General features: G+C 43.6%; 1 protein-coding gene across 5 annotated transcripts in view; it reads right to left on the bottom strand.

The window, feature by feature from the left end:
• The window catches only part of MFAP3L (microfibril associated protein 3 like), a 101,544-nt gene extending 98,751 nt beyond the window's left edge, over window positions 1-2,793 (bottom strand). For 3 of the 5 annotated variants that reach the window (XM_030191553.1, XM_030191552.1, XM_030191550.1), the window contains exon 1: window positions 2,140-2,793. The gene's annotated coding sequence lies outside the window, so the exon portion shown is untranslated. Of the gene's footprint in view, window positions 1-1,463; window positions 2,016-2,139 lie in introns of those variants that run through there. The other 2 variants (XM_030191551.1, XM_030191549.1) reach the window with 1 other exon arrangement.
• Between the last annotated feature and the right edge of the window lie 13,924 nt (window positions 2,794-16,717).

Below are 16,717 nucleotides of genomic sequence, written 5' to 3'. Positions count from 1 at the left end.
TGTGTGTGTATTATATATATATATATATAAGGGGAGGAGTGGAGGGTGGAGCAGTCACCCAAGGTTAAAGCAGTAGGCTGGGAATCAGAAGGGCCCCAAGTTCAAATCTCATGGCAGCTCCTTGTGGCCTTGGGCAAGTCACTTAACCCTTCATGTCTTGGAGAAGGGAATGGCAAACCACATCTGTATCATGCCATGAAAACTACGAGGGGGGAGGAGCTATGTTGTTGCCAAGAGCGATTTTCCCCATTTTGAGCAAAAATTGATTAGCAAGACATAAATACACTAGTGAATTGTTCCTCTAAGGAAAGGCAAGCCTCGGTAACGCTTGAAAAGAAGGCAAACTACTGCAAAACCTTGACGCTGACCTCCACAACCACGTTCTTTAATTCCCCACTCAAAACAGCAGCAAGTTGTAATATTGGCATTCCTCACAATTGCAAACCTAGACCAGACCACCACCCCCCACCACAGCAAATTAACTAGGTGTTGCTTTCTAAATCACAAAGGTTTTACGTTCTGCATTATTTATGCTCTGAGTTTCTTGAGCTCTTGTTAACTGGTGCATTACTGTATATAGTGTTAATTGTAAATGTGCATTAAATTAATACTAATAGGAATGCATACATAATTTATGAGCTTTAGTAGAAAAAAAGTACGATGCTTGGTCTGATCAACAGAGAATTTTCAAGAACTTCCAATTCCTTTCAGACTGACTTTGAGGAGATACCTGGCTTTGCTCACTGGGCTTATATAACATCATATTTTGATGGCTTTGCTCTTTTCAGCTGATAGATGGCATGTGGACACCAGGATGATGGTATTCTGGTTTGGAACACTGAACATCCCAGCTTATTCATAGCACAGAAACAAGAGATGGGGTGATATTCCCACAAGTATGGGAGGAAATGCCTGGTCAGCGCTAACTGCTTTTTAGCACAAAATGTTGTAAACAAAAAAAAAATTACAATTAAAAAATGTAAAAAGATTTTAAAATATAAAAGTTATGCACTCAACTGACTCAACATCCCTGTCACACGACCCATTAAGTAAAAACATCCATGCAAGTAACCACTGGACTGCCAGCAGATTTCTAGCTCCCAGACTGTATAAAAATCCCCCCCCAGAGTCAACTCAAGTAGGCGATTGCCCAAGATCATTCAATTAGGAATTATAGGGAGCTCGTTACTTGTGCTCTAGGAGGTCATCTCACCACACTCCTAATACAATGGCCCATGTATTAGATCAGGTTGCCATTTTCTGCTCTGTATATCTAGTGGTGAGCTGGGATCTGTAGTTTATGCAAACAAACTACAAAGTTTGCATCCGATTACTGCAGAATACTGATTTATTTCAAGCGACAAAATTGCTAAATAATAAGCCAGTAGTTGAAAGCAGAGTTTTAAGACATAAACCAGGTGAGGAACTGTCAGGGCCCCACAAGCCTGCCTCAATGAACTCACCTTTCACAGTAGCGAGAGCAGTTCTTTCACTCTGGCAAAAGTTGGCTTAGGGTGCCGAAACCCCTCGAGTCGACCCTGCTTTTAAAGGCCTCTCCATAAAGGATTCTCTGGACTGACAAAAGTGAAGTCTGCTGAAGGTTAGCATAATGAAAATCATGGACCATCTCTTCAGCAAGGTCAGCGGCACTAAAGGTTACATCAGAGTACCTTTTGGACACTTCTGTTCTGATCTTGTTAAAATAGTCTTATCTTTACAGAAGGCGGAAGAGCAGCAGATTGTAAATAACAGTGAAAGGAGTCAGGGCATGAAAAGAAACGATTCCCACATGAATATCTATTCAAGGGCTAAACGTTCTTATTTGCCCAACCGGGAGAGACGTAGCTGCGGTCTCACTTTCCCATGCTCAGCTGCCCCACGAAGAGAAAAGATCTAAATATATATACACTTACAACGCCTTTGTACTTTCAGTACCGAGGCGTTGGCGATATAAAGCCATCTGTTTTGCTTTTTTTTTTTTTTTCCCCTGCTGCTGGAAAGCAAATTACATATAGCATGCGATTACATGTCTCCTGTCAACCAGCATCTGCACTGCGCTCTTACTACTAATCCCTACCCCTCACCCAGCACGCACATCCCCTGTCTCCTCTAACTCTCTACCCTTTGCTTACAACTCACCTCTTTCTTTCTTTCAAGCGGAAGGCAAATGCAATCCCCTTGCCTGCAGCCAGCCAGAGAAACCTACGATCCTGTGTCCCTGCAGGAAGCCTGCAGAACCGGCAGGGCAGTCACTGCTCCATCGCCCACTCCTGCTTTTCCCTCTCGCTTTCTCCTCCCCCCCCCCCCCCGGAACGTGAGGGTCTGCGGCAAAGTTTCTCAAAAGCGCCCAGGCCGCCTCTGGGATTTGAATGTGCTCTGCACGTCCGAAATCCCCCGGGTAGGAGTTCTCGTCCTTTTTTGCCAGGGTCCTCCAGGCGATTTTTTTTTTCTGGCTAAGGCTTAGCCAGCTACAACAGTCGCCGCAGTGTTCATGCTGCAAAAGAGTCCTCTCTTTAAAGCAGCTCTTTATATTCCTCCTTTTTCAATAGCAGCGACGACGTTAACAGGCAGCCTTTTCTATTCCCATCCCATGTCCTTTTAAAGCAGCTGCTGGGATCCGATCGGCACAGCTTGAGTTCAGCTACAAGCGAGTGTAGTTCCCTGACAGGCTGACAGGGCACAATAAACAGTTTTTTACCGAAAGGGCTTCAGATAATAGCCTCCTTCTGACTTATTCTTCAAGATGTAATACAATCGGAAGCAGTCTCTCTCTCTCTTTTTTTTTTTTTTTTTAACAAATCAGTTTATAAACCACTGGTAATAGTCCTGAGTACAAAGCAGCTCATAAACACCTAGCAGCGGCTGTCAGCAAAGTCCAGCCCCTCCCTGCCCGTGTCAGTGCTATTCAAGGAAATGGGGTTGTGATAGTAGCAACCTGGGGGGGGGGGGGGGGGGGGGGGACCACCCCTCTTGTTTGGTCTCCCATAGAAACACTTCCTCCCTCCCTGCTTGCTTGCCCAGGGCAGGAAACGGATCTCTGCTTTCCCTGCCTGGCTTCAGTGTGATTATAATTTACACTTCACTGCTACTTCACATCATTCTATAATTTTTCTTTTACATATTACTGTACGCATGACTTCATCTAGGTGGTTTTTCTTTTGTGTGCATCTGATTGCAATAATTTGTTACATTATACTAGTTTTCAACCAAGGTCTTTGAGGACATAAGAACAGCCATACTGGGTCAGACATCACATCACTTTATTTTAAGAACTGTCAAAAGTTGTTTATGGGTGGGAAGGTGTGGGTATTTCTACACAAGAGACATGAAGCAGTTTTTGGCTTTGCACGGGGGGGGGGGGGGGGGGGGGGGGGGTGTTCACACTTGGTGCAAGTTTTTTCCCCCCTATGCTGTCCAAGTAAATGCTTAGTTCAATATGAGATTAATCGGTACATCTTCTATGATCCAGATCACCTAAAACGTTTTCCTAAAAATAGGCAACTAGTAACTGGGGAGATAGAGCTGGGGGTTAATCGGTAATCACAATTTCTGTTTGCTTTTATTTGATTTGCATTATGGGCTTTTTTTTGTTCCTTTTTTTTCTGGATATTTTCCTTTTGTAATATTTATTTATTTGTTACATTTGTACCCCACATTTCCCCACCTATTTGCAGGCTCAATGTGGCTTACATAGTACCATGAAGCGTTAGTTGCCTCCGGTGATGAAACAAATACAAAGTGATGCAATTATCAAAGAAGTTCATTAGTTGCAAACACATTAGGAGAATCATAGAGAATAAAGTGTTCATTATGGCTTTGGTTTCATTGTGTTACTGGGCTCAGGCACCTAAGTTGAATCAGTAGGGTATGCCTTTTCGAACAGGTTGGTCTTTAGTGATTTCCGGAAGCTAAGGTGGTTGTATGTTATTTTTATGGCTTTCGGTAGTGCATTCCACAGTTGCGTGCTTATATAGGAGAAACTGGATCCGTAAATTGATTTGTACTTGAGTCCTTTGCAGCTAGGGTAGTGAAGATTTAAGTATGTTCATGATGGTCCGATTGTGTTTCTGGTTGGCAGGTCTATAATGTCGGTCATATATCCTGGGGCTTCGCCATAGATAATTTTGTGGACCAGGGTGCAGACTTTGAAAGCTATACGTTCCTTGATTGGGAGTCAATGCAGTTTTTCTCGGAGGGGTTTGGCGCTTTCGAATTGTGATTTTCCAAATATAAGCCTGGCTGCTGTGTTTTGAGCGGTCTGTAGTTTCTTTATGAGTTGCTCTTTGCATCCCGCATAAATTCCATTGCAGTAGTCTGCATGGCTTAGTACCATTGATTGTATTAGGTTACGGTATGTTGCCCTCGGGAAGAATGGTTTCACGGGTTTGAGTTTCCACATTGAGTGGAACATTTTCTTAATTATGGAGTTAACTTGGCTCTCAAGTGTAAGGTTCCAGTCAATTATGACACTGAGGATTTTCAGGCTATCTGAAATAGGGAGGGTGTGGTCTGGGGTGACTAAGTTTGTGGGTATGTTTGTGTTATATTGGGATGAGAGGATGAGGGAGAGTGTTTTTTCTGTATTGAGTTTTGGTTGGAACGCATTTGCCCATGAGTTCATGGTGTCCAAGCTGAGGTTGATTTCGTTGGTGATTTCTGTCAGATCATGTTTGAAGGGGATGTAAATTGTAACGTCGTCTGCATAGATGAATGGGTTGAGGCCCTGGGTGGATAAAGACTTGGCTAGTGGGGTCATCATCAGGTTGAAAAGGATCGGTGATAGTGGTGACCCTTGAGGTACTCCGCAGACTGCTTTCAACGGTGATGATATATTTGAGTTCGATTTCACTTGGTATGTTCTGGTGGTTAGGAAACCCTTGATCCAACTGAGTATGTTTCCACTAATCCCGAAGTAGTCTAGGATTCTTAGTAGTATGTTATGGTTTACCATGTCAAATGCACTGGACATGTCGAATTGGAGGAGAAGTATGCTTTTGCCTGTTGCTATTTCCTGCTTGAATTTGGCCAGGAGGGTGGTTAGCACTGTTTCGGTGCTGTGGCGGGAGCGAAATCCTGATTGTGATTCATGTAATATTGAGAATTTGTTTATGTAATCGGTGAGTTGTTTTGTTACCATACTTTCCATCAGCTTGACCGCTAGTGGGATAGATGCTACTGGGCGGTAGTTGGTGAGTTCATTTGTGTTTTTCTTGGTATCTTTTGGTATGGGGGTGAGCAGGATGTTGCCATTTTCCCTAGGGAAGAGACCTTGTTGGAGCATGAAGTTTAGGTGGGATGTGAGATCTGTTGTGAATCGATCAGAGGCGGATTTTATAAGGTAGCTGGGGCAGGTGTCCAGTTTGCAGTGAGTGTTGGAGGCTTTCCTAAGCGCATGGACAATAGTTTAGGTGGTGAGGAGAGTGAATTTTGACCAGGTTTGGTCCGCTGGGTATTCTCCTGAGGTTGGGTCCAGGCCATTGATGAAGTTTTCGATATCGGCTGTATTCTGAGGAAGATTATTTCGTAGTTTTACAATTTTTCATTGAAGTATTTGGCAAGTTTGTCTGCCGATGGGATGTCTGAGTTGGTTGTGGTGACCGAGGTAGTAGTGTCCAGTAGTTTATGTACGAGTTGGTATAGTTTCTTTGTATCTTTGTGATCTGTTCCTGTTTTGGTTTTATAGTATGACCTTTTGGTTTGTCTTATTGCGTATTTGTATTCTCTGTGCATTTGCTTCCAAGCGTTAAGTTCATGATCATCTTTTGCTTTTATCCATGCTTGTTCAAGCTTCCTGGTTTGTGTTTTTAGTTTTTTCAGTTCGTCCTGGAACCATGGGACTGGATTATGTCTATGTGAAGTTCTTGTTTGTAGGGGTGCTATTTTGTCTAATATGCTTCTGCATCTTTTATCCCATTCAGAAAGGAAGTATGTGGAGTTGTTTGTGTTGTCCATTCGTTATTATATATCTGTTGCCAGAATGTGTTCGAGTCTATTTGGCCCCTTGTGGTGTAGGTTGTTTGTTCTTGTGTTCGATATGAACCCTTTTTATGCCATTTTAGGGATAGGTTTAGTTTATAGTGGTCGGTCCAAGGTGATTCTGACCATTTAATATCAGTTATTACCAGGTTCTGGTCAGTAGACAATTTGTATGAAATGAGGTCAAGTGTGTACCCTTTATTGTGGGTTGCTTGCATGTGTGGCCATTTAAGATCCCATAAGTGGAGGAATTCCTTGCATTCCCATGCGTTGGCCGAGTTAGGGTCTTCTAGGTGGAGGTTAATGTCTCCTAGTAGTAATATATTGGAATTGGATGCACAAGTGTTTGAGATGAGGTCCATGAAATTTGACTGACTTTCAATCCAGTTGCCTGGTGGTCTGTAAAACAAGATACAATTCAAATGTTCAAGTAGGGATTTGTTGTGAATTCTAATTGAGGCAATTTCAAGTTGGGGTGTTATGGACTCGGCAGTGGTTTCGGTTGTGAAGTGAGATCGATAGATTAGTGCTATGCCTCCACCTCGCTTTTCTTTTCTGGTCCAGTGAGTGATTTTATATTCTGGAGGGCATAGGTCAAGGATTATAGGGTCTTTTTGATCATGGATCCAAGTTTCATTAATGAAGATTAGATCAAGGTTTTCTGCCGTGATCCAGTCAGTTATTGTTGCTGTTTTGTTTACGACAGATCTGGCGCTGACGTAACCTATTTGAATTTTTTGGTATGGGGCTTCTGGTGTGTGTTCCATTTTTGCTTTACAAATTATGCTTGTAAATTGTTAAAACTGCCCAAATAGAAATTAAAAAACAAATATTGGTATGCATTACAGATTCATCCAGTGTTAGAAGAGGTTCTTCATTTTTCTTTTAGAAGGGGCAAGAATTTAAAACAACTTATTGCGCCATCTATGATACAGATGCAACCTTTAACATAGAAACAAAGAAAAATGTAGGCAGATAAAGACTATATGGCCTATCCAGTCTGCCCATCCATGCCATCTATTCTCCCTGTCACTCTCTTAGAGATCCTATAGAAAGGCTCGAGAGCTTGTCTTGACGGGCTCAGTTAAACGAGGGCTGGGCCCATTCGTGAAGGCTCTGGGCAGGAAGGTTGGAGTGTGTGGGTGGGGGTGGGGGGTCAGTGTTCTCGGCCGACGGGCTTGGGGGCTGGAATGATTGGTTGGCTTAAAAGAGGCCAGCCAGCCCTTGAGCCTGATCCTAGCATCCGATTGGAGGAGAGGCTGACGGGGGCGGGGCAGTAGGGAGGGAATAAAGGCTGGGCTTCCTCTGAGGCTCAGGGCATTTCCTGATCCTCAGAGGCGACTTTGGGCAATGCCGTCTGGTGCTGGAGCTGCTGGGGAGGAGGACATGCTGGTAGAGGTGTCCCTCTGCGCTAGTGACTCTCTTGAAGAGCGTCCAGAGAGGGTGAGTGCAGGGGAGGTATCAGTGCCTTTATATACTCTCAGCTCTAAGGAGATAGCCAGGTCTGCAATTGCAGTATAAGCTGCGATGGGGACAGGCAGGAAGTGTCAGGAAAACACCTCCAGCCAGGTCAAGCAAGCAGGGGGTGGGTTCTAAGGCGAGGGGGTCACGGAGATTGGGGGTCTGTGGAGTTGTCAGTGGGTACAGCTGCCCTTTCTGACATGGTAGGGCTGGCTTTGATAGAGGGGGAGTCAGGTGAGGGAGGGCTTGTGCGGGGAGTCCGTGGTAGATCCTCCCCCTCCATCTGCTGCCTTCATGGAGGCTTTGGCGGAGGAGAGGGTGGCTGGTTTTGCAAACAAGATGCATGTTGGCCTGGCCTGTTTGCCTCCTGGGGGTTTGCATCCCATGGGTAGACGAAGTGCGGAGAGTGCGGCTGCGATTGTTGGACACTCACAGCCTTCCTGTGCTGTACCAAGGGGCTCTGGGGGGGATCCCTACAAGCATGGGTGGCTCCTCTACAGGATGGGGTCCCAATTCATGGGGCCATTGGCCGCCCTTCATTTTGCCCCCATGGGCGGCGCCTGCTTCCCTTCCCCCAGTGGCCCCCTGGGTCGGTTTGCCCCCACTAGTGGATATGCGTTGGGCATACCCGGGGTTCACTGGGGCTGTGACTGAAGCATCCCGAGGGGCCAGGACAGGGTCGGGAGTCAGAGGGGCTGGTCCTGCTGCTGCTTCCTTTTTGTCTTTACAGGTGCAGAGGTCAGTGGAGGGTGCGGAGCCGGTATCAGGCGTGACCAGCCAGGTGGAGCGTGGGACAGCAGAACTCCCCTCTACATCTGTGGTGGGTGGCGCCAGCGGCAGGACAGCGGTAGGTTGGGAGTCGACTTCGCTCATCGTGGACATGGCGGTGCACCCAGAGAGAGCATCTGGAGATGGCTCTGCTGCAGTCCCAGGGACGTCCATGGCAGTTGCTGGAGCTTCAGGATCAGGTAATAGATTGTCCTCTACTTGGGCGTGGGGTGGGGGTGCGTGGCGAAAAAAGAAGGGGAAGGGAAAGTGGAATAGGGCTTCTTCTGATTCCTCTTCTTTTTCTCTGTCCGGGGGTGTCTCTCATCTGGCAGAGTTGGAGATGGAAAGGGGACGAGGGGCCTACCTGCCTTGGTGGCCCTTTCAGAGTTATGGGAGCAGGTCCTGCACTCGTTGCATAGGAAGATCAGGCGGAGGAAGTGTATAGATATAATTTGGTTGCTGGAGGGCAGGGGGCGCCAGAAGGCTAAGAAGAAAGAGAAGACACAGGCCGAGGGTCCATGGAAGCGCAAGGTCGCAAAAACGGTGGTTAATTAGATGCGATCCTTTCTGCACATGGCCAGTGTATGGGGATGTCTTGACCTGGGCCAGTATGGCCTTTTGTTAATGTATGCGGACACGGTTCTGGACGCCTTTCAGCATTTTGGGGGGTGGTCATGGTTCAACTACGACGAAGCCTTCAGGGACAAGATGGAAGAGAACCTCCATATGTCCTGGGGGACACAGGATATCAACTTATGGTTGGTTCACATGGCTCTTCGGTCATCGGCGGTGGGAGTAGGGGGGATGGGCAAGGGAGGGCTCGCTCTTGCGACTCCAGGTAGGTCCTTTTGTGCCTCGAGTATGGGGGCCGGTGCCCCAGGAGCCGGATCAGTTTCATCCTCCGAGGTGTGTTGGCGGTTCAACAGAGCTTCCTGTCTCTTTCCAGACTACAAGTTTTGACACATCTGTTCCGCCTGTGGCCAAGGACACGCCACGGCAAAATGTCCGAAGAAGGGGGCGGGGGACCATACACCGCTAAGCCATAATTGGTTTAGCCGTGCCCCTAAGCCAGTGAGGGTCGATGCAATGTTGCCATGGCTCCTTCGGTACTTGGTCAGGGAGGATGCGGAGATATTAGGGAGGGAATTCACAGAAGGGTTTGTCGTTCCATTCCAGGGTCAGTTGGTCAATAACTGGGTGCAGAAGTCGGAGTCTACCACTCGGCTGTGGGAGGTGGTGAGGGAAAAACTGGCGGAGGTGATTGAGTTGGGCAGGATTGCCGGTCCATTCGATTGTTGTCCTTTTCCATCCTTTTTTTTATTTTAATTTTTAATTTTTTTTATTTATAACAACTTAATTTTACAAGCACTAAAATAACTTGCCAGAAATACAGAGAAAATAACACACAAGAATTATTTCAATCAGGTAATTCTGTACTCTTCCTTAGACCACAAAATAGGGAGAGTGAAACAAGACAAGGAGATCAATTAAACAACAGTAAACAAAGAAAACGTGGTATTAACATGATTATCCCCAGTTATTATTTATCTGAAGCATTATTCCACATTGATCGTCTGGTTGGCTTCTTCAAACCCAAAATGGTGTATAGTCAATTTATTTCGTTGGAAACATACTTATTGTCCAATATTAGTTGAAATAATACACCTGATTTCATTTTTTTCTCTTTTAAAACCAGAAATTATTTAACAATACAAACACTTGAGTCTCTAATCCAATTCCCATTGATTAAAGTAATCCCAGTTTCACAGGCTTCACTCCTTTTGAATTAATATACTAAGAGGAATCATTTCAGAGGAGAAAACTTTAGGAGTCATACCCGGAACTCTGGGAAAACAACAATCTCGATATTAATCATCTGTAATAATATTCATTTTGTTCAAATTTTTCTGGTCTATTATCATTTTCAAAATCTTAACCATTTCCTACTCCTGTAGAACTTCATTTGCGGTATCAATTTTTCATTCTCAAATGATTCGATTAGATTATCCATGTGGCTCACTAATAAGATTATATCTGAAGCAAAATTATTTACTACCACCGTTAGGTCCTGGAGTGCCTTCCAGATGATATTCAATGTAACCTCCATGGGAGCCAAAAACTCCAAGCTGATATCTCTTACGGGTTTAGGAGTGGCACCGCTGACATGAGTTCAGCTGTAAACGACTTTCGTTTCAGCATACACTCCTAACTCACTCCTCCACTCCTTTGGACATGGTGGTTAAATGATTCGGGAGCGATGAAGTTGTTTCCAGGTCCAAGAGCATCGATGCTCCTTCGCCGGCGCTAATCAAAGGACTCACCAACCTAGTCATCTGTGGGCAACTCGTCACGCAGTGGTCCCACACTTGTTGCACAGGGGACAAAATGCTGGCCATCGGCGGTTGACCCCCCATTGTCCCCTTCCTCTCAGTTAAGGTAACTGCAAATGCAGAGAGGAAATTTCAAATAAACAAAGACAGAACTTCAGAGGACAGCTGGGCCGTTGAGTGTACAAGCTTCAGGTCGCCGTCTTTCCACTCTCCCTAGTTTGGGACACTCTTTGTCTGGTTTCTCCTCAGAGGCCTGTCTGATATGGGTAACCCTTCAGCATAGCCCTCTGAGTCATTGAAACACAGAAGTCCCTCCACCACTACAAGGTGGTGTCCCTTCGGAGGGGCCTTTTCCATCCTTTATGATCTCTTCTTTGGCAGTTATACCTAAGAAAGTGCCAGGAAAATTCTTCCTCATTCACAACCTCTCGTACCTGACAGGTTGTTCCCTAAATGTGGGCATTTCCGAGGACTTCTGCTCGGTGCAGTACATGTCATTTGACTGTGTGGTGCGGCTGGTACACCAATGTGGTGTCAGGGTGCAGTTGGCAAAGGTAGATATTGAGGTGGCCTTCAGGCTGCTGCCCATCCACCCTTCAGCGTTTCCATTGCTGGGTTTCAATTTTGAGGGGTCATTTTACGTTGACCGATGTATGCCGATGGGTTGTTTGGTCTCATGCGCTTACTTTGAACAGTTCAGCTCCTTTGTACACTGGGTGACCACGCAGAGGTCTGGGCTCGACAGTCTGGTGCACTATTTGGATGATTTTCTGTTCATTGGGGCATCCAATGGCGTGGACTGCGGTCATTTGTTAAGAGTCTTTATGTCAGTTGTGGAAGACTTTGGCATTCCTTTGGCCCCAGATAAAACAGAGGGCCCTGTTTCAGTCCTCACCTTCCTAGGCATTGAAATTGATGCATTACGGATGGTTACTCATTTGCCACAGGAGAAGTTGGCTCCTCCCACGACCAAAGGGCTTGCATTTGGTCGTTTCTGAGATGGGTGTCCTCGGTTTCCATTATCGCCGAAAACTGGGGACGACCATCTCTAAGGACGACCATCTCTAAGGTCGACCTAAATGTTGAGATTTGGGTGTCCCCAACTGTATTATCGAAACGAAAGATGGACGCCCATCTTGTTTCAATAATACGGGTTTCCCTGCCCCTTCACCGGGACGTCCTGCGAGGACATCCTCAGGAAAACTTGGGCGCCCCGTTCGATTATGCCCCTCTTTGTGACCAACAACAATGTAAAAGTGGCTGTGGTAAAGAGGTTTAATCACACACTAAAGTCTAAAATGTGTAAATCATGAATAATTGGTAATTCTGGAGTCTGGTAACAAAACAAAATCCTGTTATACACAGCTCTGTGTTTGCCGGCTCTTAAGGGAATTGACCCTGCGTTTCCCCTGGTGAAACGGGTCCCCGTTGGGATTGGGTCCGAGATGAAGCAACCTTGAAAGCTAAATGCTGCTATATCAGTTTTTTTGAACATTAATAGCGAACCTAAGGCTGAATGCTGCTGTATCTGTATTGATATATTGAAGAACTTGCACAGGATTTTGAGTGTTTGCTGCAAGCATATTGTCAAGAGCGAGCAGATGGTTATTGCACAATATATGAGAGAAATTTGCAAATACATAAAAAAAAGTTTTGTAATGAAGCTACACTGGCTCCCACTCAAAGAACGCATCACGTTCAAAATATGTACCCTAGTACATAAAATCATCCATGGCGACACCCCAGCCTACATGTCAGACCTGATAGACCTACCATCCAGAAATGCTAAAAGAACCATCCAGCACATTCCTTAATCTTCATTTCCCCAACTGTAAAGGTCTAAAATACAAACTAATGCACGCATCAACCCTTTCCTATATGAGCACGCAATTCTGGAACGCATTGCCACGTAACCTAAAAGCGACCTATGAACTGACCAACTTCCGTAGACTACTAAAGACCCATCTCTTCGACAAGATATACCACAAAGACCAAAACATGTGAAACTCCTACATATACCCAGAAATGTTAATAGTGCCTTCTGTTATATTACTATCATGTATTCCATTACCATGTAACCCAAAATCCTTCTGTAACATCAAATGTCTACTCTTTTCTCTATTCCACTATCCATGATGTATTGTAAGCCACATTGAGCCTGCAAGGAGGTGGGATAATGTGGGATACAAATGCAATAAATAAATAAATAAATAAATAAATGTTCTTGGGAGGTTTTGCCAATGATTGGTCTTACTCAATGGGCTGCCACGGTATCTCTGTCATAGTGACTGGATAGGCTTTTTTCCCCTCCTTATAGCATTTATATTGTTGTATTAAGGAAGTAAAAATTAAATACACAAAAAATATCAAAATAAGAAGAAAACAGAATTATAGTTAAGAACATTGAGAAGGTAATTTTGGTGATTGCTTTTGCAATTTTGCATAGGTGACTTTAGTTCCACTTGTTTCGTTTTTAATTCTGGAGTTTGTACATTTGCATCATGGAAGTGGTGTGTCCAAAGTCTCTTGCATAGGGAACAGCAGCAGATTTATAAATAGGACACAGTTGCCCCACAGTAATTTAATTGAGATGTTGTTTGGCAAGTGTTATTATAATTAGGGCTGTACCAAATAGTCATATTTGATTTAGCCCTGAATAGTGCCCCAAATATATTTTTCGTATTTGGCCTAATAATGATTTAAATTTAAATACAAATTATCCGGGGCTCTACTGTGCTAAATCCTACCAAAATAAACACTTGATTTCATGTTGCTTCTTTTATTATTTGTTATGTTAAAGCTCAGTGTCCATTATTTGTGTTTGGTATTCATATTCAGCTGAATAATATTTTTCATTATTTGCATTCAGCTGAATAGTAAAATTTGCTATTCAGTACAGCTCTAATTAGAATGGATTTTGTATGTCCCATCTTGAAGAAGGTTTTTATATGAATATTCACTGATTATGCCAGAGTTAATTATAGTGAATGATATGTGATCCTTTTGGACACTTTCAGTTTTGATTCTATTGGCTGGATGAGGTGGTTACATCATTACATTTAGCTGGTAGTGTTATAAAAAGCAATTGGTGGTTAAGTTTCTTTCAAACAAAGTGTTTGCCCCATGAATATACTAATGATAGGTGGGTATTTGACTTTTTGCTAAATGTTTGTTGGGGAACAAATTGAATGCATTATATAAGCGGTATATAAATACAAATGAAATGAAATGATAAATATTAATAGGTTTTGATTAAAAGTAATGATATGCCATCCTTAGCCACATATAAATAGAGTCTCTGTTTTTTTTCTAGAATGCCAGTTTTGTGAAACGAGTGCTGTTTTAAGTCTCCCCGAAGCAGCCCCGATTGGGTGAAACATAGCTATGCTGGAGTTATTTTTGAGTGGAGAATACTTTTTTTTTTGAGTTGACAGTGTCATGCGAAATATTTTATGATAACCTAAGTAAATTTTTCTTAAGAATATTTGTATAATTGTTATGAAAATATTGTCAAATCATTTATGAATGAGAATAGACAGAGTTAAAAAAACCTTTTTAGTGTGCAGTGATTTCAACTTTATGGTTCAGGAAGGTATTTGTTCCCAATGAATCATTGTCTGTATATGAGCACCACCACCTTTTCCATTTAGACAATAAGACCAATATGAGCAATTGGTTTGATATGGTTTTGAATATTTATTGATCCTAGTTGACTTTTTTATGGTTGATAATTCATGTGCTAGGATCTTGTACAAACCTTTTAGTGTGTGCATCCCAGAGAAAAGCAAGAGAGTGATTAGATAGATAAGAACAAAACCATATATGATCAATGATTACACACTTCTTGTTGGTCTAATGGGTTCTTTTAACAGGCAGACATTTCTTTTTACCACTGGAGCTCATGTTTCCTTAAACTTGGGTTGTAGCTAAGTAGCTTCAGTGGCTATGCTGTAAATCTCCAGTCTATAGCACACAGGATCAAGTCCTGGGAAACCTCACAGAATATTCCCCCCCCCCCCCTTTTCTGTAGGGTGGAAGTAGGAGGGATCAGGACTGGCTTTGTCTGGATGATCTTTATGGACCCTGGTCAGTAATGGGCCATATCCTTTGCAATCAAGTAGGGGATCCAGTTGTGGACCCCCTTTGAGTCAAGAATACTCTGTACAGTGTACTAAGGATGACCCTGGATAGCCACTGGCTGGTAGACATGGCCTGCTGACCCAGAAAGAGATTTTGTTTGTAAGGTTTCAATAAAACCACATGGAATACTGTGTGGATGTGGAAGTTAGCTGGGAGTTGAACTTGGTACACCACGGGATTTACATGTTCCTGGATCATGAAGAATCCCATGAATCATTGATCCAACTTACCAAAGGGTTTATTACTCTTTAAATGTCTGGTGAAGACACAGAACTTATCTTCCACAGTGAACTGGGGATGCTCTTGATCTTGTTTGTTTGCATATTTCTTTTGGGCCTCCTTTCCCCATTCTAATTCTAGTTGCACTTGCACGTGCTGCTCGTCCAGCGCTTGGATCCAGTTTGCTGCTGCTAGGAATCGGGACTCTTGGTTCCCCAGAATGAAAAAAAAGGGTGCATGATGTGTTTGGCAATTGTTCAGTTATTATACTCAACTTGTTCCATTGGAAATAGTTGGATCCAATTGTTTTGTTGATAATAATAAAGCATCATAGAGATTGTTCCAAAGTCTGACTAATGTGCTTTGTTTGTCCATTAGATTGTGGGTGATAGGCAGAGAATAGGTGGACCTGTATGTCCAGAAGCTTCATCATTTCTCTCCAGAAATGTGAGTGAACTGAGTACCTCTGTCAGAAACTATGTGGGAAGGCATACCATGTAGGTGGACAGCCTTTCAGATCAGCATGTCCACTGTTTCACATGTGATTGGGAAGCCAGCAGCAGTAATGGAACAGGCCATCTTTGAGAACAAATCAATGCCTACCATGATGGTGAACTTCCTTTGGGACATAGGTAGCTAATAAAATCCATGGACATCCATTCTCAGGGTTTAGAAGGTATAGGTAATAGCATTAATTATCATTGGGGGTTGTCCCATGGCACCTTATTACAGGTGTAGAATTCACAAGAGCTCATGTACTAACTTGGCCACTAGGAGTCTCAGACCAGTAGTTCTCTGGTGTTTTGAATACTGATGAACTGCCAGTAAAGCATCATGGCAGCTATGAAATACTTCCATATGTGCCTAGCCCTTCTGTATATACAGCTTATCCTCCTCTGGTCTGGTCATTCTGTACTGTGGATCTTGTGCAAGCATACCACTTGATAAACTTGCCTGTACATACTGTACATGGCTAAGAAAGCAAATAAAATGTTAGGAATTATTAGGAAAGAAATGGAAAACAAAACTGAGAATATTAAAATGCCTCTGTATCGCTCTCTAGTGTGACCACACTTTGAATACTGTGTGCAGTTCTGGTCACTGCATCTCAAAAAAGATATAGTGGAATTAGAAAAGGTACAGAGAAGAGCAATGAAATAAAGGGGATGAACTGTTTTACCTATGAGGAAAGTATAAAGCACAGAGGACTTTTCAATTTGGAGAAGAGACGGCTGAGTGGAGATATGATAGAGGTCTAGAAAATACTGGGTAGAATGGAATGAGTAGATGTGAATCACTTGTTTACTGTTTCCAAAAATGCCAAGACTACTGGCACGAAGAAGCTGCCAAGTAGTAAATTTAGAACAAATTGTAGAAAATATTTCTTTACTCAGTGTGTACATAAGTACATAAGTACATAAGTAGTGCCATACTGGGAAAGACCAAAGGTCCATCTAGCCCAGCATCCTGTCACCGACAGTGGCCAATCCAGGTCAAGGGCACATGGCACGCTCCCTAAACGTAAAAACATTCCAGACAAGTTATACCTAAAAATGCGGAATTTTTCCAAGTCCATTTAATAGCGGTCTATGGACTTGTCCTTTAGGAATCTATCTAACCCCTTTTTAAACTCCGTCAAGCTAACCGCCCGTACCACGTTCTCCGGCAACGAATTCCAGAGTCTAATTACACGTTGGGTGAAGAAAAATTTTCTCCGATTCGTTTTAAATTTACCACACTGTAGCTTCAACTCATGCCCTCTAGTCCTAGTATTTTTGGATAGCGTGAACAGTCGCTTCACATCCACCCGATCCATTCCACTC

This window comes from Microcaecilia unicolor, chromosome 2 (assembly GCF_901765095.1).
Source record: "Microcaecilia unicolor chromosome 2, aMicUni1.1, whole genome shotgun sequence".
NCBI lineage: Eukaryota > Metazoa > Chordata > Amphibia > Gymnophiona > Siphonopidae > Microcaecilia > Microcaecilia unicolor.
This window is presented reverse-complemented; position numbering and strand designations above follow the sequence as displayed.